Here is a 22,781-nt window from a genome sequence, read left to right on the forward strand (position 1 = left end):
AACCAGTGCACGCTGGCTCCTTCCGTGGGATCACACCAACGGTGACGCAGGAGCGCCTGGCCAGCTCCCGACCGGCAGCCCAGCCTCCGCACCCCAACGTTAGCTGGGAGAAGACAAACTGTACGGACATCCCGCAGGCTCACCTGCAACATCTCCCACTAATAAACAGTTCTATTGTTGATTGTCAAGGGTTGTGTGGGCCCTTCTTTCCCCATCCCCCCACCACCGCCCCTCCTGAAGAGGTGCCATCTCCTCTGCACCAAGCCCCGAGGGAGGGCAGAGGAGGGGAGAGGAGAGGAGAGGAGAGGGCCTGGCTTCCATCGAGCTGCTGCCTTCCCCAGATGCCAAGGGACATCCCCATCAGCTGTCCTGCCTTTACAGCTGCTGCAGTTTAGCCCCAGCCTGGTGGGATGGGGAGGAGAATCAGAAGAAAAAGGTGAAACTCGTGGGTTGGGACAAGGACAGTTTACTGGGACAGCAAAGGAAAAGGAAAATAACAACAAGAATACTTACAAAAGAATACACAAAGCGGGTGACACGCAATGCAATTTGCTCACCCGACGACCGGACACCCAGCCCATCCCCCAGCCACTGCTCCTCCCCGGACAGCCCCCTTTATTTGCTGAGCATGATGTCATATGGCATGGAATACTCCTTCGGCTACTTGGGGTCACCTGTCCTGGCTCTGTCCCATCGCCCCAGCTTCTTGCGAAAATTAACTCTACCCTAGCCGAAAACCAGGACATTACCCACCCCTTACTGTAGGCCATCTACGTCATGCCCAGATCCTATGCTTTCCAATTAAGCACCACCACTTTCCCTGTCATTTTATATTTACGGGTACGTGCACAGACACCATTAGTCTATAGGCCATCCCTCTAAAATGTCCGTTGAATTCATTTAATCCATGACTTTGGGCTCCATCTGTCGTAACAGTCTTTCAGGGCAGGAGAGATGGTGCGTGCTGTTGGATTGTGGCGTGCTGCATCTGGGGCTCGCAGCTGGTGTCTCTGGCACGGCCCATCCCCACGGACTGTGGGTTGAAGGTGTCGATTTCAAGGAAGTTGCTGAGTGCCGGTTGCTGAAGCCAGTTCCAGTTCCACCATCGCGGCACTTTGCTCAGTTTCATGAAAGTTCATTATTGATTTCGGTGATTCTACTGTAATACCGTTGATAGGGCATATAGCAACCACAGTGGGGATGACATACAATAGCAGAGTTATTTAGCAATTAACATCATGCAGTTCAAATCATTGGTTATTCCCAGCCAAAATCAGATCCCCTTCAGGCACACATCAGGCTGCCCCTTCATTCTGTGTCACGCACCAAGTGCACCCAGGTCCTTGAGCAAAAACAACCCTGCAGATGGGTTTGCCTTTGCCCGAAGCAGAGCTAACCCAGACTGGCTTCCCCAAGGTATTCCTCAGGGAGGGGCTGGTGGGGAGTGTGAAGCTCAAGGGCAACCTTGACTGCAGTGACCGTGAAATGGTGGATTTCAAGATCCTCAGGGCAGTGAGGAGGGCACACAACAAACTCACTACCGTGGACTTTAGGAGAGCTGACTGTCCTCTTCACAAGTCTGCATGGTAGAGTACCATGAGACAAAGCCCTGGAGGGAAGAGGGGCCCAATACAGCTTGCTGGTAGTCAAGGATCACCTCCTCCAAGTTCAGGTGCAATGCATCCCAACAAAGAGGAAGTCAGGCAAGCACACCAGGAGGCCTGCATGGGTGAACAAGGAGCTCCTGGAGAAACTCAAACCCAAAAAGGAAGCTGACAGACGGTAGAAGCAAGGGCAGGTAGCCTGGGAGGAATACAGAGAAACTGCCCGAGCAGCTAGGGATCAGGTTAGGAAAGCTAAAGCCCTGATAGAATTAAAACTGGCCAGAGACATAAAGGGCAATAAGAAAAGCTTCTACAGGTATATCTGTGATAAAAGGAAGACTAGGGAGAATGTGGGCCCGCTCCAGAATGAAACAGGAGACCCGGTTACCTGGGATACGGAGAAAACTGAGCTACTCAATGACTTTTTTGCCTCAGTCTTCACCAGCAAGTGCTCTAGCCACACCATCCAAGTACAGAAAGCAAAGGCAGAGACTGAGAGAACGAAGAACCGCTCACTGTAGGAGAAGATCAGGTTTGAGACCATCTAAGGAACCTGAAGGTGCACAAGTCCTTGGGACCTGATGAGATGCATTTGTGGGTCCTGACGGAACTGGCGGATGAAGTTGCTGAGCCACTATCCATCCTCTTTGAGAAGTCATGGCAGTCTGGTGAAGTTCCCACTGAATGGAAAAGTAGAAACATAACCGCCATATTTAAAAAAGTAAACAAGGAAGATCCACGGAACTACAGGCCGGTCAGTCTCACCTCTGTGCCCGGCAAGATCATGGAGCAGATTCTCCTGGGAACTACGCTAAGGCACACAGAAAATCAGGAGGCGATTGGTGACAGCCAATATGGCTTCACCAAGCGAAAATCATGCCTGACAAATTTGGTGGCCGCCTACGACGGGGTTACGGCATTGGTGGATAAGGGAAGAGTAACCGAGGTCATCTACCTGGATTTGTGCAAAGCATTTGACACTGTGCGGCATGACATCCTTGTCTCTAAATTGGAGAGACATGGATTTGATGGATGGACCACTCGGCGCATAAGGAATTGGCTGGGTGGTCGCACTCAAAGAGTTGCGGTCAACAGCTTGATGTCTAAGTGGAGACCAGTGACAAGTGATGTTCCTCAGGGGTCGGGATCGGGACTGGCACTGTTTAACATCTTTGTCAGCGACATGGACAGTGGGATTCAGTGCACCCTCAGCAAGTTTGCTGACAACACCAAGCTTTGTGGTGTGGTTGATGCTCCGGAGGGAAGGGATGCCATCCCGAGGGACCTTAACAGGCTGGAGAGGTGGGCCTCTCAACAAGGCCAAGTGTAAGGTCCTGCACATGGGTCAGGGCAATCCCAAGCACAAATGGGTAGAGAATGGATTGAGAGTAGCCCTGAGGAGCAGGGCTTGGGGGTGTTGGTGGATGAGAAGCTCAACATGAGCTGGCAATGTGCACTTGCAGCCCAGCAAGCCAATCATATCCTGGGCTGCATCAAAAGCAGCGTGACCAGCAGGTCAAGGGAGGTGATTCTCCCTCTCTACTCTGCTCTCATGAGACCCCAACCAGGAGTACTGTGTTCAGCTCTGGGGCCTCCAACATAAGAAGGACATGGAGCTGTGGGAGCAAGTTCAGAGGAGGGCCATAAAGATGATCAGAGGGCTGGAGCACCTCTCCTATGAGGACAGGCTGTTTATCTTAGGAGTAAGCAAATGTGTTCTCATTTACTCCTACCTTAGCAAAAAGAGTCAAGATAGTAATCAGCAGTCATTAACTCATTTTACTATCAAAAATCTAATCTGTTCAACAAGAATTAAGCCACAAGAATTAATTTGATAATCTAGGACCCTTCTTTTTTCTGCCTGGAATCATTAGTATCACTATTACAGAGATGAGGGTTGGTGTTCAGCCTGGAGAAGAGAAGGCTCTGGGGAGACCTTCCAGCGGCCTTCCAGTACCTGAAGGGGCCTACAGGAAAGCCGGAGAGGGACTGGTTACAAGGACATTGTCATGGTTCAGCCCCAGCCGGCAGCTGAGCACCAGGCGGCTGCTTGCTCACACCCCCCCACCCCCAGCAGGATGGGGAGGAGAATGGGAAGACAAAGGCAAAGCCTCGTGGGTTGAGATAAGGACAGTTCACTGGGACAGCAAAGGGAGAGGGAGATAACAACAGTACTTAACAGAATACACAAAACTGCTGATACACAATGCAGTTTCTCACCCAATGACCATACAATTCAGACCGCACACTCAGACCCATCCTAAAGCCAGACCATCCCGAGCCGCATGTCCTAGACCTGTGTTGCCCCCAACTAGCCCCCTTTTTACACTGAGCATGGTATGGAATACTTCCTTTGGGTGGTTTGGGTCACCTGTCCTGGCTGTGTTCCATCCCAGCTTCTGGTGAAAATTAACTCTATCCTGGCTGAACCCAGGATAGACATGGAGTGACAGGACGAGGGGTAATGGCCTTAAACTGAAGAAGGGTAGATTTAGAATAGACATTAGGAAGAAATTCTTTCCTGTGAGGGTGTTGAGGCACTGGAACAGGTTGCCCAGAGAGGTTGTGGCTGCCCCCTCCCTGGAAGTGTTCAAGGCCAGGTTGGATGGGGCTTTGGGCAACCTGGTCTAGTGGAGGGTGTCCCTGCCCATGGCAAGGGGGTTGGAACTAGGTGATCTTTGAGGTCCCTTTCAACCCAAACCATTCTGTGATTCTGTGATTTGGTGATGATAAAGAGTGATTGCCCTCTAGATGCATTCCAGCTTGCAGAGTTCCAAACCAACGCTCTTTCCATTGGATTTGTCACCTGCAGTAAGCTCACCTTGAGTTGTGTCACCCAAATTGCAGCAGGGTTCACTCACAGGCCAATTAATCAACAGGAAAACTAATTTGGGTTTACATAAAAGAGAGGTATCCCTTGTGACCCTTAAAATCTTTATCAGCAGTAGAACTCTAGGGATGCAAGGAATATATATCTCTCTCTCAACTGTTCTCAGTTTGATTTAAATCATTGTTATTTAGATGATGATATCACTTGTGGGGTATCAGTCTCAATGAACCCACAACAGATGTACAAACAGTGAAAATTAGTAGATGATGACTTCTTCAGACAACAGATATTTGCACATCTTCCTCCTGTTTCCATTTGTTTGGGTGAGATGTTCAAACAGCTTTGAGAATCTGGGCTTTGTTGTCATATGAATAAAACAAATTGGAGATTGCAATTTACTGGACAAGCACATGGTGCTTCTGTACCCATTACTCTTCATCACTCACAAAAAACTATAGGCAAAAAAAATTGCAAAAAAAAGAATATGCCATGATGAAAAAGAAATCACAGGCTTAGATCTGCTGCAGAATGTCTACTGTGTTCATAATCTGACAGGCTACTGATCTATGGAGAAAAGTGAAGTATGGTCATATGAGGTGTTGGCTCTTTTTTTTTTTGCAATCAAATCTCATAGACTAATTTATCTTTAAGACAAAAAAGGTGGCAAATTTAGATAATTCCATGTCATTTGGTAGAAATCATCACCCAGCAACACTCTACTAACAGCATCCTCACCCAACACCACCACCCTTGCTAAGTTCATATATAGCTTGTTTAGATTGGTTTTTTACTCTAATTTTTGTTTGTAACCTACAAGATGTGTTAAAACTGCAGCATAATTTTGTGAATTTCAGTGTTAGTACAGCTTTTAAATCTCTATTAAGTAATCTACATTTCTGCTACAGTATTACTAAGCTAGCAATTTTTAACTTTCATGTTCGGTGCTTAGAAAAATTGAGACCTCATTCTCATTTACACTCATACCAGTCCATCATGTATTTTATTAAATAAAGAAGATCTATAGTGTGTGTTTTCTATGCACTTGACTCTTCTGTGGGCGTCTCATCTTCATACAAAACCATGATGAATTAAACTTAGCAGGGTATTGTTTTTCTTGCTCAGGATTTACCTTGCAGAGTGACTCACACTTTTAAGTTTAAAAAAGTCACAAAACCTATTATCAAGGTTATTTCCAAGGCAATTACACTGGTGCTAAAATTAATACCTCTAACAAAATGGTTAATGGTTAAGTGATAAATTCTACAATAAATTTTGTCTCGATAGTTGTTAAGACTAAGTCTCTTAATTCTCAAGCTGCTATCACTTTTGCATAGGAACATCTATATTGCTAGTGTGGTCTTGTATTACTGTGTAGTACTATTTGGTTTACATGAATTGTGGAGTCTCATCAAGGAAAAGCTGGTGCTTTGTCCCATGCTCTTTTTAATGTCCAATAAGATGTCTTTCATTTTTGTCTGTTGAAGAATTATTTCTAAATGTTCACACCAAATTCTTCAAAGGTATATCCAAATTACCCTGACAGAACTGTGTTTTTTCCCCTCTTTCTTTGAATCTCATTACTTTATATATTATTACTTTATATATTCATAGGAAAAGATGTTACACTATATTTCATCAACCCAAATTCCCACTTTTTCCTTTTTTCCTCTTTTTCTTTCTTCTTCTTCTTCTTCTTCTTCTTCTTTTCTTCTTCTTCTTTTCTTTTTCTTTTTCCAAATTCACTTTAGAGACTCAGTTTTGCTCTCTTGAAATGTCGATATTCCTGCATGGGGATGCTCCTACTTTTTCCTCTGACTTCATTACTTTCTGACTAGGCTGTGGATGTGCTCCCTATTGATTTCTTACATGTATGGAACTAAAGAAAATATAGATTTTGAATTTTATTGAGTAAAATTCAGACACAAAGACTGAACTATGGTTGTTATTATATAGAGTCATTTTGGTGTGGAGTGGTTGTAGCCCTGCTTCCTCAAAGATGCTTAAGTTCATTTCTCCTTAGAGTGGCAGGGTTTTCTTTTCAGTTTTCCTTGTGATAAATACTATAGGACTGCTGGCACATCTCACGTCCCCCTTTTTTTAGTGTCCCCTTTTCTTAATTCCCTTTGTTCTTCAGGGTTTTTTTTGCTTTTCTTTGGTATTTACTTACTTCCACAATTAATTCTTCCAGTTAAACTAGCTCTCCACTGAAATGCAAATACAAAATCATATTGGTTTCAAATTTAGGAGTTTCTTTGCAGTAAATGTAACCTTTACCTATTATCACTTGCTTTTTGTGCAAGTGATCATTAAAATCAGAAACTGCAAAATGAGCCAGCACATTGTTTATAAAGATGTAGCCAAAACTTGCTTAGTCCTGAAGAGCTCAATTTTGTTGTTTCTGTGCTTTGTTGTACTGAGCATATATTTTTCTCTTTTGTATTTTCTTTAACCTTTTCTGTAATCTTCTTAGCAACCATGTTGCTCTTCTTCTTGATCATTGCTTGACCGACAGTGACAATTATGATTTTGCTCTGCCCCTTCTCCATTGATCAAAAGAGAGGTATGGGCAAAAGACAGTTGCTAGTGCTACTGAGATGCTAAAATCATGACTGACTTTGCAAGGATGGAAGGCAAAAACACCAGAGGGGAAAAAAGAGAAGTTTTTGTTACAAAAAAGAAGTCCTAATGTCAAAACATTAGGCACCTGAAATAGTTTCCTGAACTACAGATCAGGAATACAGAGTGCTTTAAAGTTCTGTTGTACGAGCTGAAGCATCTTAGAAAGCCTGAAGTTTAGGCATTGTGTTTGAAAATGCAGGTTTGTCCTTCAGTTGCATTTTAATTTTTTAAAATATTATATTTTCACGTCTTCTCATGTGACTTTAAGGGTAAAATGGCTGGTTTATGCCATGTTCTCAAAGTTACCAATGGACAAGCAAAGATCTACTTTAATCATTGGCATCCTAAACTTAGGTAGTGGATTTAAATAAATTACATGATAAAAAAGGAAAACTTTTAATACAACATAAAAATTTTAAATTCTGAAAAGAAAGCAATTTTTTCACATTTTCAGTTTAATTTGATTATGTTTTTGGTCCACTTTTTTATGTATTTTCATAAAAATCAGTATTGGGATGCATACATTCTTGTCTATTTTCACTGCTATTCTACAGATAAAATGTGTTGCTACTACTTTCTTCTAATTACTTTGAATGTACTGTTTGAACCTCTGCCTTGATTCACAACCAGTGTATAATCTATTTGCTAGTCATATTTTTCATTGCTGTATGTTCCTACTATTTCTCATGTAAAGTTGATCTACCTGCACATTGTAATAACTTGTTCTAATATGGGTAGGAGGTAACTCTATCTGCATTCAGTTAACCCAGATTGCTAGAACAAGTATTTGATGAAGAATAAGTCATGGAAAAGAATAATCTAGCACACAGGAACAGCTGGGTAACAGTTGATTTTCAGCATAAACATAAACAAAACCCAAGCTCACGTAACTCAGGAATTTATTAGATGATGCTGTGTCATGCAGGACTGTGATCGTTGCAAGTTTGGTCTCCAGGTTTGTTTTCTTACTTTAATGTGAAGTCTGCTGCCCATGTTTCAGAAGGGCTGAGATACTTTGTATTGACTCTGATAACAGCCTTCACAGAGCAAAGAGATGCTCACTTCCGTGCTTTCCATGCTTTAAAAGTAGATAGCCTTTTCTCTGAATTTTCATATCTTATTTCTTGGGAGAGAGGATTACTATGCTGGTAGTGGCAACAACTCTATTATTCCCAAGCTGCAAACATTAACCCCAGTCAGAAAGACTACCTTGGAGCCTACCCATGCAACTCTCTAATCTAACAACACTGACACATTTAGTACTAATAATGGTGCAAATGTTAAATTAGTTGTGTTAATGTTTTTCCCCAGATAGGCCTGCTACATCAGATTAGAATGGTTCTCATTCACCCTGTAATGTGTATCACTTCATATACTAATTGTGAGGAGACTGACTGTAAGCTCTGTTAAGCTATACCTGATTGTAAGCTATCATTGGGATTCTTTAGTACTTTTCCATAAGTATTGTCTTGCATAAACATCCATATGGATATGATGACTTCTTTTCTTTGTCAGGGTCTATTGCTTTGCCTAGAGTTTATTCTGGGGTATCCAGCATACTCCTGAGGACATCTTTTTTTTCACCTCCAGGTACCAATCATCTGATTGCTTATCAGGAATCCAAATAGTTTTGAAAATTGCAAGAATGGCTCACCAGCTCCTTATCAATCATAGATTCTTCATGCTTTCTTACTTTTCTTGCTGATTAAACACATCTCATAAATTTCATCTTTATCTGGAGTGTAGTATTACACTTCTGTAATTTAGTCTCACTGTCAGGTTCCTCTGAACGTTACAAACATAAAGCATTTCACAGCTTGTATCTGACTGTCTTCTTATGCTCATCTGTTCCCTGCACACATCGAGAGTTTTGTCTGACCCATTACCAGAGTTTTAGCTTCATATTTCAACAATTAAGATTTCTTTTGACTGCTTGTCTTTGGGAATTAGATAGTGGCCATCAAGCATTTGGAGCCAAAGGGTCCAGAAGAAGTTTGCTTCATTCTATGTCTGAGCACTGACATTTCCAAGTGAGTCTCAGTATTTGATCAGGACATTGTAAAACAAACCTCTGTAGAACACAGCAATGGTAAAGTAACTGTATGTTTTAATATTGATGCTGGGTCCTCAGCCTTTTTCTGAGTATTATGTTCACCAATGGATTTTGATCCTTAGTGAGTCACCTAGTAGAAAAAGCAGCTAGGTAAAAAAAACCCCACCAAATCTATTTGTGTTGTGTGTGCACAGCTATTCCTGATGCCATTAGTGCACTTGTTAGTTAGGAAGAATTCTTCTTTCTCACAGGATTCAGCAGAGTTAGAATCCATTCTTCAAAGAAAGAAAAGTGCCTGACAGAAGCAGTAAGTGAGATGATTTCCATTACATAGAAATTGTTCCCTTTTCTTCTCTTAAAGCAAAACTGATTGAGCATGGTTTGTAAGAAGTGTGTATCTTGGCACATCAGGCAAAACCAGTTTTCTCTGCACAATTAATAAAACATTAAGTTTATGTTCAGAAAAAAACTTAGATAAAGTTTATGTTCAGATCAATTAATTTCAAGCCCACATTTGGAGTGTCTGGCAAATAAACAAACAAACACTTCTAAGAAAGTGCTGGAGTGTAAAATAAGTCTGGCAGCAACCTCCCCTCTGTAAAAGCCTTGGGGTAACATTTGACAAAGAGGTTAGCATACACCAAAACTTTGTGCTGCTGCTAAATGCAAGTGGGCAAATGCCTGAAGGAACGCTGAAATACCAAGCAGGGAACTGCAGATAGTGATATGATGTTAATTACAAGTGCACCATGGCCTTGTCCGCAAAGGTATCAAGAAAAAAGGTAGTAGAAAATGTGACTTCTACTATATGAAGGAAGAAGGTGTATGAAGGAAAAGTGTTACTTCCACCAAAACCTACATTTCTGTTAAATTAGTCATAATTTTTTCCAGGGTGAGAGACATTTTGATCAACCTAGAAGGCAGAAGTGGAATAACATAGAACTGTAATACTCATTCCTGTGGTACTCTAATGTTAAGTGTACCTCAGCACTGCTGTTGCATTTGGGATTCCTACATGTCCCTCTGTACATACTTTCTCCTCTCTCCCTCCACACAGGCATTTCACATGGTTTTACTATCCCTTTAAGTGATATTTTGTTCTTTGAGAACAAAAGCTTCAATAGCTACTCCTAGAATGGAGCTAGAGTGGTTTACAATTGTGACTCAACACAGTATATTAACTAAACACAGGACAAAGCAATGTCAATACTGATGAAATCAATCAAGAAAACACCCACGTCCCACCATGCCTTTCATATATTTTATAATGTAATTAATGAAGAATTCATTCTTCAGAAAAAATGTGTCATGCTTAAGAACGCTTTCTCTTCTCCGGTAGAAGCTTTTTTTCCTTAAGATGCTGTGCTTTCCGGATATATTCTTTAACCTTACACAGTGAATTTCAAGTCTCTGTAGAGCCATATTGTTACCAGCATTAAGCATTCCTTTCATTTTTCTGTAAAAAATTGACACTGTGAAATTTCATACTTAGTCCCTTAATAATTTCCACATCACAAATGTAGGCATATCTTATTTCCTCTAGCAAAGTAGGCTCTTCCAATCCTCTATGCTGCTACTAGGATTAATACAGCCCAAATTATGAAGAAAATCCAGAAGTAGAGATAAAACCTGATGAAAATGCCATGTTTAAGCATGCTTGAAATTTGGAGATGTGCAACACAGACTGAACATTTGCAAATGTCCTTTTTCTCCCTCGTACACCTCAGGCCTGATCCATGCATGGTGATGTAGCAGACCGCTACTGTATGCAGTTCGTCTCGACATTGCCGTCCCACCACCATTTCCCCGCGTTGACGTCGTGCCTCGGAGGGCACTGCCCCCCCGCCCCGCGGTCTGCGGACGAGCGCCACCGTGCGCATGCGCGAGAGCCAGGGCGCGAAAAGGCTTCCCGAGGAGGCGGCATGTACCGCGCGACGGGTGCCGCCATGCGCATGCGCAAGAGCCAGGGCGCTAAAAGGCTTCCCGAGGAGGTAACACGTACGACACGAACAGCACGTACGCAGCCGCGATCTGCGCATGAGCGTGGGACCCTGTGTAAAGGAGCGCACGTGCTCCGGTAAGTGGCGGGTTTTTTTTCTCCTTCTTCCTCTCTGTGCATCTTCCGGGACCTGCTTCGAGAAAGCCTGCGACGCTTGGACACTATAGAGGGAGCTAACGGAACATCACTGGACTCGGAGTGGTGGTAATTAGAATCGTCCCCGACTTGGTCCCTTCCCCTGTCTACCTCTCTATCTCACTACCTCTGTATTTCTCTATCTCCCTGACTCTCTCCCTTTCCTTTGCCCTCCCCAGTTCTTCCGGTTGTCTCTTTATGTACAGTCCTTATCCCCCTGTTCATAAAAAATAAAGCTAAAAAGTTGTATGACATCTGACCTTATTTGTGTCTTAATCTCGCTCTTGGGATCGTATTGAAACCTCCCTGATACTGGATTGGGACAGGTGAGCTGTGGTGGGTTGACCCTGGCTGGAGGCCAGGTGCCCACCAGAGCTGCTCTTTTGCTCCCCTCCTCAGCTGGACAGGGGAGAGAAAATATAATGAAAGGCTTAGGGGTCGAGATAAGGACAGGGGGAGATCACTCACTAATTATCGTCATGAGCAAAACAGGCTGAACTTAGAAAATTCATCTAATTTATTACTAGGCAAAACAGAGTAGAGCAATGAGAAATAAAATCAACTCTTAAAACACCTCCCCCCACCCCTCCCATCTTCCTGGGCTCAGCTTCACTCCCAGCTTCAACCTCTGCCCCCCTCAGCAGCACAGGGGGATGGGGAATGGGGGTTATGGTCAGTTCATCACATGGTGTTTCTGGTGCTTCTTCATCCTCAGGGGGAGGACTCCTCTCATGGTTCCCCTGCTCCAGCGTGAAGTCTTTCCCACGGGGTGCAGACCTTCGTGAACTTCTCCAATGTGAGTCTCTCCCACAGGCTACAGTCCTTCACACACTGCTCTAGCGTGGGTGTCTCCCAAAGGGTGCAGACCTTCAGGAGCAGACTGCTCCAGCATGGGTCCCCCACAGGGTCACAAGTCCTGCCAGCAAACCTGCTCTGGCGTGGGCTCCTCTCTCCATGGGGCCACAGGTCCTGCCAGGAGCTTGCTCCAGCGTGGGCTTCCCACAGGGCCACAGCCTCCTTCAGGTGCCCCCACCTGCTCCAGCATGGGGTCCTCCACAGGCTGCAGGTGGAATCTCTACACCCCCTCATCCTTCCTCCATGGGCTGCAGGGGGACAGCCTGCCTCACCATGGTCTTCACCACGGGCTGCAGGGGAATCTCTGCTCCGGCACCTGGAGCACCTCCTGCCCCTCCTTCTGCACTGACCTTGGTGTCTGCAGAGTTTCTTACATCTTCTCACTCCTCTCTCCGGCTGCAAAAGCTCTCTCTAAGTGTTTTTCTTCTTCTTAAATATGTTATCACAGAGGCACTGATTGGCTTGTCCTTGGCCACTGGCAGGTCCATCTTAGAGCCGGCTGGCATTGGCTCTATCAGACACAGGGGAAGCTTCTCACAGAGGCCACCCCTGTAGCCCCCCCCACTACCAAAACCTTGCCATGCAAATCCAACACACAGGCTTAACATCACTCATGATTTTCTCTACCTCCTCCCCCACAGGGGGACAGGGAATGGGGGTTGTGGTCAGTTCATCACATGTCTCTGCCGCGCCTTTCTCCTCAGGGGGAGGACTCCTCACACTCTGCCCCTGCTCCAGCCTGGGGTCCCCCCATGGGAAACAGTCCTCCACCAACTTCTCCAACATGGCTCCTTCCCACGGGCTGCAGTCCTTCACGAACTGCTCCAGTGTGGGTCCCCTCCATGGGGTGCACACCTTCAGACTCAGACTGCTCCAGTGTGGGTCCCCCACAGGGTCACAAGTCCTGCCAGCAAACCTGCTCCAGCATGGGCTTCTCTCTCCATGGGTCCACAGGTCCTGCCAGGAGCCTGCTCCAGCATGGGCTTCCCACGGGGTCACAGCCTCCTTTGGGCATCCACCTGCTCCAGCGTAGGGTCCTCCAGAGGCTGCAGGTGGATATCTGCTCCACCGTTAACCTCCATGGGCTGCAGGGGACCAGCCTGCCTCACCATGGTCTTCTCCATTGTCTGCTGCAGGGGAATCTCTGCTCTGGCACCTGGAGCACCTCCCCCCCTCCTTCTGCGCTGACCTTGGTGTCTGTAGAGTTGTTCCTCTCACATATTCTCACTCCTCTCTCTGGCTGCAGTTGCTGTTGGTCTTTAGGTTTTTTTTCCCTTCCTAACTTTGTTATCCCACAGACGCTACCACCATTGCTGATGGGCTTGGTCCTGGCCAGCAGCAGGTCTGTCTTGGTGCCAGCTGGCATTGGCTCTGTCAGACGTAAGGGAAGCTTCTAGCAGCTGCCCACAGAAGCTGCCCCTGTAGCCCACCCCCTGCTACCAAAACCTTGCCATGCAAACCCAATACATGAGATAAATTAGCCAAAAGACCTCTATTTCCTTTTCTGGGTTTTGGATAAGGTTGCTGTACATGCAGCTCTTTTTGCATGTGTACTGATTTTAATCTGTCACTGATATCCATAAAGTAGAATTTTCCACTTTACAGGGACAGAAATGTGTTTGGGTTAGTGCTTAGACACTGTTTAATTTAGGGTTAAATGCACTGCTTGCTTTCTAACAACTATACCTTTGAAGAAGAGCGGAAAGACTGATAAAAAGCATGCTTTGCTAAAGAGTATCCTTGAAGGAGAGCTGAAAAACTGATAAAAAGGAAGCATCCTGCCCCAGAAGGCACCCAGAGCTGGGCGATTGCCCGAGGCCTGAAGTCGACAGGAATTGGCAGTACCTGGGGAAGAGAACGGTGGCTGGGGGTGTGTGTGTGGGGTTTGCCACCACCTACCCAATTAAAGGACTATGCAAATTACACCCCCGCAAGGAGCATGCATGCTAATTTAAATATGTTTGACCAATAGTAGATGATGTGGTAATTAACAAGCAATTAGTGTAAATTTAGGTGGGTTTTTCTAATCCTGAAACAAGATAAATATGTGGTAGTTTCTGTGTGTAGTGGGCTAGCTTTGTGGAATTACTACCTAGCACCCATCTCTATGCAGACATGAAAGAAACAAAATACCTCTGCTCTGTGTGTATATTGGCATATTGCACACTGGGTGAACAATCCCACTTTTGGGACAACATCACTCTCACATTTGGAGGTCAAGAGAAAAAGTGTAGTTCCCTGTTAAGAACAGTTATGTCATAAACAATATCCTACCCTTCACAATCTCATTTTTATTAACTCAAGATTATTGGCAAAATCCTTGTGAGAGATTAACAGAGTAAAGCTGCCCTTGACCTGTACCTTCAGTCTCTTTCAAAAGATGCCTAACTAGTTCATTAGCTTTAAAAGAAGTTTGAACAATACTATTATTTAATCTATTAGTGGAAATGTGTGGAAGGGCTTTTAGATAAAGTCATACAAAAGCGTGTTTTAATGCTTAGAATTTTTAGAAAGAAAGTCTCTTTTGAGATTCTTGCTTGGTATGTCCAAAGTGGACAATCTAATAGTTTATTGGAAAAGAATGATAATACCGCATGTGACAAAAGCAGAAGATGTAAGCTTACCCAGGTTTTGCAGCTTGTGTAAGAAGCTATGACACTCAAAATAGGTGATGTGAGGGGAAAAAAACATTGATTTTAGAAACAGCTGCAGCAGGAAAGAGAGAGAGAAGGTATGAACTTTATGGGACACTCCAGTTTATGGAAACAGAGAGTAAAAAGGAATAGGACTGTTAAGGGTGAAGTGATGGAGGAGAGAAGACAGGGAATATGTGGGTCTTGTACTCCCTACTGTGTCTGCAGTAGATGTGACCTTTAGGAAGCACAGTGAGTTTTGCTAAAAGAGGTATGTAATAGTGTGCATTTTTGTCAACTGAGGGAGAAGGAGACTTGAAGGCAAAATCAGAATTCTGGAGAAGAAAGAATGGATTTTTCATGGGAAAAGTGTAGACAAGGGGGAAACAAATGGAGGAAGAGGTGTCTGGAAGAAACAGAGAATGGAAAAAGTGGACCAAGGGATGAGTTGGATGAATTTTGAGAGGGTAGTTTTTCAAGCAGAGATATATAACTAGGAAAGGAAGCAGTATTAGAGGGATGGGTACCAGGAGATTTTCAGAGCAGGGAGGCAGGGAGGAATCAGAGATAAGGAAAAGTACAAATGATGAAAGATGGGAAAGATGAGAAAATGGAAACATGAAATAGGAACAGGTATTCTGAGTGAGGTCTAGGAGAGGAGTCATGACAGGAGAAAAAATAAGAATACAAAGGGAGGAATAGAGGAAGAAACAATGGAAAATCATCAGGTAGTAAGCTACAACAAGCACTCAGAGTATCTCTGTTGTCGGCATTAATCAATGTGCTGTATGACTGAATAGTTTTCAGTGACTTAGATTGTCAGTTTGGGAATGACAAATGGTATCACTACTGTGTCACTACATCTTACTCTGTTATAACAGTACTTCATTCTCATAGAGTTGGGTTGTTTGGAGGCACTAGTTTTCTTTCATGGATCTTTTGGGGTTCACTAGCTCCATAGTGCTATGACAACCTACTTGAGCTGCCATGGCTAGAACGCTGCTTCTCTGAGCTTGCTCATCTGAACAGTTTAAGTATTGTCACAATTTGCCTTGATCTTGTTAGATGAGAAGAAAATCACAGAATCACAGAATGGTACAGGTTGGAAGGGACCTCTGGAGATCATCTAGTCCAAACGCCCTGCTAAAGCAGGATCACCTAGAACAGGTTGCACAGGATTGCGTCCAGGCAGGTTTTGAATCTCTCCAGAGAAGGAGTCTCCCCAGCCTCTCTGGGCAGCCTGTTCCAGTGCTTGGTTACCCTCAGAATGGAGAAGTTTTTCCTCGTGTGCAGATGGAATTTCCTGTGTTCCAGTTTGTGCCCGTTGCCCCTTGTCCTGTCACTGTGGGCACCATTGAGAAGAGTCTGGCCCCATTCTGTAGACATCCACCCTTTAGATATTTATAAGCATTGATGAGATCCCCTCCCAATCTTCTCTTTGCCAGGCTAAACAGACCCAGCTCTCTCAGCCTTTCCTCGTACGAGAGATGCTCCAGTCCCCTAGTGGTCTTTGTAGCCCTCCGCTGGACTCTCTCCAGTAGTTCCTTGTCTTTCTTGAAGTGGGGAGCCCAGAGCTGGACACGATATTGCAGACGTGGCCTTAGCAGGGCAGAGTAGAGGGGGAGGATAACCTCCCTCGACCTGCTGGCCACGCTCTTCTTAATGTGCCCCAGGATACCGTTGGCCGCCTTGGCCACAAGGACACACTGCTGGCTCATGGAGGGCTTGTTGTCCAGCAGGACTCGCAGGTCCTTCTCCGCAGTGCTGCTTCCCAGCAGGTCAACCGCTAACCTGTACTGGTGCTTGGGGTTATTCCTCCCTACGTGGAGAACCCTACACTTGCCTTTGTTGAATTTCATTTGGTTCCTCCCCACCCAATTCTCTAGCTTGTCCAGGTCTTGCTGAATGGCCGTGCAGCCATTAGAGAGCACTGAGAATGGTTTTCTTTTTTATTACAACACTAAAATGTATATGTTAGAAGAGAAATTACAAGAATTACAAAATAAAGTTAGGCTGTTACAGCTGATGAAACAAATCTAGTTATTTTAAATCCAAAGATCTTATGCTTGTGTAAGAGTGCAGTTACTTTCTCCTTTAGAAGTAACAGAGCAGGTCAGTCTGAGTTCAGTGGCCTGAAGGTCCTCATATACTGAAATAGTGATAGACATGGAAGAATGTAGATTCTTCCTCCTCATCTTTCCTCTCTGAAAAAAAGTAAAATTTCAAGTTTGACAGTCTCCTCTCAGAGGAATGCTATGCTGTAATTTGCTCAGTTCTGGAACAGCATCCTTAACAGGCATCCTTCCGTTCAGTGGTGGGTATTCTTTCTCATTGTCTGTTTATTCTTCTCATGAACTCAATATGTTTTAGGTTTGTTTGTTTGTTTGGGTTTTTTTCATACAGTTTTGCTAATGATATGGTTATGAGAGAGACAGCTATTTAACAATTACTGTCTCATAGCCTCAGGACTGTGAAATGCCAGATGGGGCAAGGGGAAGGGTGATACAAAGATGATGACACTCTTGAGCCATGTTCAGTGTGTGAACGATTCAAGTGCAGCTCATTGTGGGCCTCCCCTGGGGCTGATGTTGCTGCCCTTGAGGCACAGGTATCTGGAGTGGTCTGGAATATGCAGCCATTGTCAGCTCCTGGGAATTATGCCTCTAGCTCTTCCTCTAGTTTGTTCTCCAGTTTATATACTAAGTGTTCTGTGGCTTTTATCAACCTAAGAATTTGAGTTGCAAATTCCAAAAGACTGTATCTACTTCTACTGCTATGTATTACTCTCTTACAAAATAAATGGTGTGTTGTGTTCTAAGGTGGTTGATTTGGACAGCAGCCTGGGACACAGAGTTCCTTGTACAAGTCTCTGATCTTTGTACTCCTTCCTTCTTTATCTGTTGGGGAAGACTAAACAGATTTTAATCTGTTTTTTGGTTTACACCTATGGAACACAAGATGCTAGCATTCCCCCTGTTGTGTTCTACAATTTATTCTGCAAAGAATTTGTTCTTTTTTCAGCTTAAGCCCTGCAGCTATAGCTCTCTCTTTTATGCCACTGGACTGTGGTCCTTATAGACCTGAGTACCTTGTTTCAGCTTTTTCCTCTGTGGATTTTCTCAGGTGCCTGAATGCACAAACGAAGTGTCACTTTAGAGAAAAGATGGCTATCATAGGTATTTGTATGCAAATGTAAAATTTTTTTACTTCTGCCTGTTAGAAGTCTGCTTGAAGAATTAAGTAACTGATTATTTTTCTGTTGGTTTTTTTTTTTTCTTTCGAAAGCAACAAGCTGGCAAAGCTGGGCTTTATTTTGACTGTGTTGAGAAGTTTCGCTTCTTACAGAGCCACTCCTCAAATTCTCCTTCAGATGTTTTTGTCCCTTTGCCTTTTTCAAAAATTACACGCTCTTGAAAGAGAAAGAACATGGGCTTAGTTTTAATCCAATAACTTTTTAAAGTACTTTTTCCACAGTACTATTACAAATTGCATTTTTACCAACTTCAGAATCATATTTAGTTCATGAACTTGTTTAAGAGATTAGATCAGCACTGCAAGTTTTATTGTTTTGTTGATTTCTTTTCAGTGGTAATGTAATTGACAGGAGCTGATAAGCCTGTAAGCTCAAAAATAAATATTGAGTGTACTTCCAAACTAATAGCCCATTCATCTTCATCTGCAGTGTTGTCTGTTGTCCCTGTGAAGAATTACTCTGAGCTAGCAGTGCTCTTGGTCTTGATATGAACCCTGTCCTGATACCTATGTACTTTTAAAGAATGATGTGAACAATTGCTGTTCTTGCATATTTTTGCAAAATATGAATTTCCAAAACATCACACTTTTCACTGTTGTCTTTACCAATGTTCTGGGCCCTGATTTTTAGAAAGTGACTTTGTGCCTTTCCCCATTTGCATAGCGCTACACTGTCTGCCTGCAATGTTTTGGGTTGGTTTTGGTTTTTTGTTTGGTTGGTTGGGTTTGGTTTTTTCCGTGGATATTATTTCATAGAAAAATTCTGATTACTTCATGAAAATTCACTCTGTAGTCCTCCTCCAAATTTTCTTGTCCTGGATTGCAACACCGCATCAGAATAGTAAAGATAACTCTTTGTTTTCTATGATTTATAATCTATTTATGATTGTCATAAGCCATTATTAAAATAAAAAAATTCCAGTTCTACAGAGGAAAGAGAAGGTAGCCAACTTATTTTACAAAATTACATATGTAACTTTAGGACAGTGCTTCAAAGCCATATTCCATCTTTCATACATTCTTTGTGGATAAAGCAGAAAGTAGTATTTAAATTAAAAAAGCTAAAAGTTGAAAGAGGCAGTGAGGAGGGCACACAGCAAACTCACTACCCTGGACTTTAGGAGAGCTGACTGGCCTCTTCACAAGTCTGCATGGTAGAGTACCATGAGACAAAGCCCTGGAGGGAAGAGGGGCCCAATACAGCTTGCTGGTAGCCAAGGATCACCTCCTCCAAGCTCAGGTGCAATGCATCCCAACAAAGAGGAAGTCAGGCAAGCACACCAGGAGGCCTGCATGGGTGAACAAGGAGCTCCTGGAGAAACTCAAACCCAAAAAGGAAGCTGACAGACGGTAGAAGCAAGGGCAGGTAGCCTGGGAGGAATACAGAGAAACTGCCCGAGCAGCTAGGGATCAGGTTAGGAAAGCTAAAGCCCTGATAGAATTAAAACTGGCCAGAGACATAAAGGGCAATAAGAAAAGCTTCTACAGGTATATCTGTGATAAAAGGAAGACTAGGGAGAATGTGGGCCTGCTCCAAAATGAAACAGGAGACCCGGTTACCTGGGATATGGAGAAAACTGAGCTACTCAATGACTTTTTTGCCTCAGTCTTCACCAGCAAGTGCTCTAGCCACACCACCCAAGTACAGAAAGCAAAGGCAGGGACTGGGAGAACGAAGAACCGCTCACTGTAGGAGAAGATCAGGTTTGAGACCATCTAAGGAACCTGAAGGTGCACAAGTCCTTGGGACCTGATGAGATGCATTTGTGGGTCCTGACGGAACTGGCGGATGAAGTTGCTGAGCCACTATCCATCCTCTTTGAGAAGTCATGGCAGTCTGGTGAAGTTCCCACTGAATGGAAAAGTAGAAACATAACTGCCATATTTAAAAAAGTAAACAAGGAAGATCCAGGGAACTACAGGCCGGTCAGTCTCACCTCTGTGCCCGGCAAGATCATGGAGCAGATCCTCCTGGGAACTACGCTAAGGCACACAGAAAATCAGGAGGTGATTGGTGACAGCCAATATGGCTTCACCAAGCGAAAATCATGCCTGACAAATTTGGTGGCCGCCTACGACAGGGTTACGGCATTGGTGGATAAGGGAAGAGTAACCGAGGTCATCTACCTGGATTTGTGCAAAGCATTTGACACTGTGCGGCATGACATCCTTGTCTCTAAATTGGAGAGACATGGATTTGATGGATGGACCACTCGGTGCATAAGGAATTGGCTGGGTGGTCGCACTCAAAGTGTTGCGGTCAACAGCTTGATGTCTAAGTGGAGACCAGTGACAAGTGATGTTCCTCAGGGATCGGGATCGGGACTGGCACTGTTTAACATCTTTGTCAGCGACATGGACAGTGGGATTCAGTGCACCCTCAGCAAGTTTGCTGACAACACCAAGCTTTGTGGTGTGGTTGACGCTCCGGAGGGAAGGGATGCCATCCCGAGGGACCTTAACAGGCTGGAGAGGTGGGCCTCTTAACAGGGCCAAGTGTAAGGTCCTGCACATGGGTCAGGGCAATCCCAAGCACAAATGGGTAGAGAATGGATTGAGAGTAGCCCTGAGGAGCAGGGCTTGGGGGTGTTGGTGGATGAGAAGCTCAACATGAGCTGGCAATGTGCACTTGCAGCCCAGCAAGCCAATCATATCCTGGGCTGCATCAAAAGCAGCGTGACCAGCAGGTCAAGGGAGGTGATTCTCCCTCTCTACTCTGCTCTCATGAGACCCCAACCAGGAGTACTGTGTTCAGCTCTGGGGCCTCCAACATAAGAAGGACATGGAGCAAATTTAACAGGAATCTCTCAATCACTTTTTTATGTTTGATCTGTTTTAGGGTGTTGTCCTCATGCTGAGAGTCTAAATTAAACTAAAAACAGTGGTAGAACAGGTGCATACTTACCATAAGAAAATAAACAAATTACAACATCGATAGTTCATGATTTCAGAGTAAACTAAGTAAGAGAAGTCTGTAATTGTCTCTTAGCTATAGAAAATTCTCATAGAGACTAAGCTGTTGGATAGTTGCATCTTAATATATTTAAATTCTCTTGCCTCTTACAGTGCTGATGCTCTTAGGCGTATCACTCTAGAAGATTAATTACAATGTAAATATTTTAAAATATAGTAATGACTGTATTCTCACATACCGATTTCCTGAAGGCAGCTCCTGGAAAATTAGACAGAGAGTAATTCTAGTTTATGAAAAGACCTTCCTGGTGTTTACGATATTGCACAGTTGCAAAAGAAGGTTATCACTGTACTTCAAACATTCATTGTGGTAAGTGCAGAAAATAAATCATCCTGACTGCAGAAACACAGTTTTATAGCTATAAATTATTGGACTGTAAATTACCTTCCTGGAAAACATACTTTTAGTCTGGAATTCTCTTACAAGGAATCTTTATGATCCCATTAGGTTTTGCCTTTGTAGAAGAAATTTAAATAATTTAGCTTTTGATTACTAATTCATTGCAAAGTAATTTGAGAATGTTTACATTTTATAAAGCTCATCCATTAAATTATTTATCATCTGATATAATTTCAGTAGGCATTTAATTTTTCATGCTTTACATACAATGCTATTAGCACAACAATACCCCACAGTATAGATTACTGTAAAAAAGCTCCCTATTTTTAAGCAGAAAGGTACAAATGAATATTTTCAAACATTATAATATAACTTTGCTTGTCCCTTCTGCTTCTGTCTCCCCACACACCTGGTTGATAATATGTACTATGACCTTGTACTACATTTGCCACTAGAAATTACTAGCAGTATGGAAACAGAATCAAATGTATAATACTTCTGACAAGAGGGATTTATAGTGGCTATTTAATCTTGTTTGCAGCAGTAGAACCTGTTTTGTTTCTAGTGAAGTGCTTGGAGAATCAGCTCATAGGGGAAACATAATTTAATGAGGCATCACTGTGAACAAGAAGGAAAATTATTTCTTGTAATTGGGTATGAGGTCAAGGGAACACCTGCAGACTATTGGGGATGAGGTGTGATGCTCACCAGGGTGTGGCTAATTGTATAAACTCTCACTTGTGGGGAGGGGAAGATGCTGTTTGTGTGATGGTACCAGGATTGTGTAGCTTAGTACTAGGTAAGATTTAAGTACTAGAACTTTTGTGTATGTGTGGTGTGTTTGATCATCAACAATAAGAAGTCCTTTTGATCACTTACTGTGTGTTACACTGAGCAATGTAGAACCTCTTTTAGTGGGCTTTTATTAGATTCCACCCCTGTCCCCCCCCCAAAAAAAAAAAAAAAAAAAGAAAAAACAAACAAACAAAAAATGTGTTCCACTAATGCAAGCTAAGAAAGCTTGTGCGATGAGGTTTGGTGTTAGTATGTGTGGCAGAACTTGACCTAAGTTGTTTGCATTGCACTATGTATTTCTGGTTTGCTTTCATTCATTGAATTCTGTCCTTGAATTTGCAAGTTATTTAAAATACTTTATTGAGTTTGAAGCTAGGTCAAATAATATACATAGGTTTGCTTGCCTAAGATCATGCTGTAATGCATATCAGTATTACTTATTCGCAAATAATAGTATTAGTAATAATTCTATAGGTAATTGATTAATAAACAGTAGGTAAATAAAATGAGCAGTGGTGATCAGACCATGTGTTGCAGACTATTTCTACTTATTGTTTGAGTCTCAGATTTGGAAGAACTACAAAATTTCAGAGAGGAGGAATCTAAGGAGGTCTTATTTTTTTCACTTCAGGTCTCAAATCAGAAAGCTGGTGTTTAACCTCAGTCTGATGTAGTATAGCAAACCTCTGAAGG

Source organism: Grus americana, chromosome 2 (assembly GCF_028858705.1).
Source record: "Grus americana isolate bGruAme1 chromosome 2, bGruAme1.mat, whole genome shotgun sequence".
Classification (NCBI taxonomy): Eukaryota; Metazoa; Chordata; class Aves; order Gruiformes; family Gruidae; genus Grus; species Grus americana.